Genomic DNA, 2,803 nt, shown 5'->3' with positions numbered 1-2,803 from the left:
ATGGCAGTTTGGGACAAAAACAGTCTGTGGGCTCCTGTTCCTGCTGGCAGGTAAGACGTGTTTAACATTTTTATGTGTCTTATTGTAGCTGCTTGTGTTTTCACATCAAACCTTTCTTCCTGGCTGCCCGACTTCTTTACGTTTCGGAAACTTTGTTTTAGAGCTTCACACACAGCAGTCTGTATTTTCTGTCTGTGAACTGAGTCACTGTGTTCGGATCTCAGCTCTGTGTTTGCTCTTCTTTAGGTGCTGTGGGTCAAACTGTGATCTATCCTCTCAGGTCTACCTGTGCTGTCAGAGGATCCACTGCCACCCTCCGCTGCACCTTCACACCTCTGAAGTCTTTCAAAGTGAATCAAACAGAAGTTCCACCAAAGATCGTCAGAGTCCTCTGGTGTCAGAACCACCGGTACTGCTAACTAACACTCCGTCTGTGTGTGACAGTGACTCAGCAAACATCGATCCTCGTTATCAATATCTGGGAGACAAGAAGACAAACTTTACAGATCAGAGATGTTCAGCAGGGAGACAACGCAAGCTTTCGCTTCAGGATGGAAGCTGATCATCGTGAAGGACGTTTTACTAACCAGACAGGAGTGACTGTCAGAGTTGATGGTGAGAGAAAAATATCCTGGTTCTGACACAAATATTAATCTTTAATATTAACGACTGTTTATTAAAACTAATGAACACTTTGATTTTAGATTCGTCTAAAATGAGAATAATCAAAAAGTTGAGCAGAGGTGAAACCGTCACACTGCTCTGCGCTTCAGTCTGCACTTTCCACCAACTGGAGGTCACGTGGTTCAAAGATGGCCACGCCCTCTCAGACACTGGCCCCTCCCTCCTTCTCATCCTGACTGCAGAGGACTCTGGGAGCTACACCTGTGCTCTGAAGACCAACATGGAGACTGTTTCATGAGCCGTACAGCCTGCAGGTGGAGGCAGAGGCAGGTTGGTGTGATCAGTTTCTCTCAGATTTTCTTCTCCGTCAAACAGCTGCATGATGTTAAAAGTTTAGGTGGTTAAAATTGAGTCTAACACAAGTGCAGCCTGTTATTGATCCGTTTGCAATCAGGGAGTCTTAAATCAAGCCCACAAAGTTCTGTCAGTGTGTTTGGAGGCACCGTTTCAGCTTCCTTTTGCTTCTTGCTTTAGTTTCAGCTGTGAGAAAACACCCAGTCTATTTTTATTCAAACACATGGATATATTCTTATTTCTGTGACAGCTTTGATGTTGGTTAAAATGATTCAGTGTTTCTTTGCATTGCTGCGACTCATTAACAGTGTTGGGACTAACGCGTTATTAAGTAACGTTACAGTAACTACGTTATTATTGTGGTAACGAGCACGGTAACTAGTTATTATGCCAAAATCAGGAACACGTTACTCGTTACTGGGATTTAGATAGGGTCGTTACTCGTTACTTCGTGTGGTGGCATCGCGGAGCTTCCACAGATTCAGTAACATTAGCAAGTGGTGGAGGCCAGCAGGTGGAGGAGGGAAAGGGGAGGCAGGAGGAGAGACCCGAGGCGGCCGCCGGTCCGAGTGTCAGGTGAACTGAACTTCAGGTAAGAAGTTACGACCTGCAGTCTATCTGGGTCAGATATGAACCAAGTTTAGGTGGAGTTTATTTTCGTTATGCTGACTTTTTCGTACTGCGTAGTAGCTAGCATGACGGAGTTTCTATACAGCTGGGTGGTGCTATGTTACTGATGTTGAACTTTATTTTGTTCATAAGGTTAATTATTAGAGTGGGAAGTGGGAAACATCCCGTAAAAAACGGAATCGTCTCGTATTCAGAGAAATTATTATATTATGTAATATTACGCGCTACAATGAAAAAGACACAAAGCTGGAGTTATTCTGTCTTTGCTGCACAGCTGCCTCTTCTTCTTTCATCCTCTCCCCTCCCTCTCCTTTTGCTCTTTCAGTCATGAAACTGATCGATCTGATGTTTGCTGGAGCCACAGCTGTAAAGCTGCTGGTCATGATGTCGGTTGGATGTGTGGTGAGAGGGAAACATGAAGATGAAACCAGCAGATGTCCTTACTGAATCATCAGAGCTGTGATGGAGAAACAGGTTTACCTTTTAGGTGACATGAATGAGTTGAAGTTATGAACTGTTTCTGTGTGTCCTTCATGGTCCACCATATCCCAGAATTCGTAGCGCGGCCCAGCCAAATTTCAGTTTCCAACAATAGTGGCTGCTACTAAGTTTTAAAATTACTCTTATTAATCTTTCTGGGTCACAAAATAAACTTTTAGCATATTTCCAGGCGAGAAAGTAGCTTTGTAAACTTCAAATATCTGCTCGGTTTATCAAGACATCGCATATTTGCAAAAGTGCGCCGACGTTTTCGGAGACGTCTGTTACCCACCAGCTCGATAGCAAGCCGGGGGGTTCAATGGTCACTCCAGCCGGCGAGAGCAGCGGACTCCCGGCTTCATCGTTTTCAGACCGCCACTCTGTCACTACTCAGGTTAAACATGATATTGAAGTCACTCGGAGAACTTTCCTTTTTTCTGTGTTTTATTTGTTCCGGAGTAAATCGTTTGGCTGAGATCAAAGTTATTAGATTATTAGATTAAATAAAACTTTATTAATCCATCGGGTGGGTTCCTCCGGGATTTTCACACAGCTGAATAAACGTCAAACAGAAAACTGATTAAACAGAAGTGTGAGACAGTCGAGAGTTTACTCCAGTGTCCTGTTATATTTTAGATAGCAAGGAGCAGACGGCCGAGTTTATTAAACTCCACCCACACAGCGCTGACGCTAATCTGAAGGCTAGACCGTCCCA

General features: G+C 44.0%; 1 pseudogene; it reads left to right on the top strand.

Moving 5' to 3' along the window:
• Positions 1-1,007, top strand: LOC146623592 (uncharacterized; annotated as a pseudogene).
• The last annotated feature ends 1,796 nt before the right edge of the window (positions 1,008-2,803 follow it).

This window comes from Diplotaxodon limnothrissa, linkage group LG11, assembly GCF_057381915.1.
Source record: "Diplotaxodon limnothrissa isolate DT_005_m linkage group LG11, D_limnothrissa_male_GT1.1, whole genome shotgun sequence".
Classification (NCBI taxonomy): domain Eukaryota; kingdom Metazoa; phylum Chordata; class Actinopteri; order Cichliformes; family Cichlidae; genus Diplotaxodon; species Diplotaxodon limnothrissa.
Note: the sequence above shows the minus strand (reverse complement) of the source record. Positions and strands in the feature narration are given on the sequence as shown.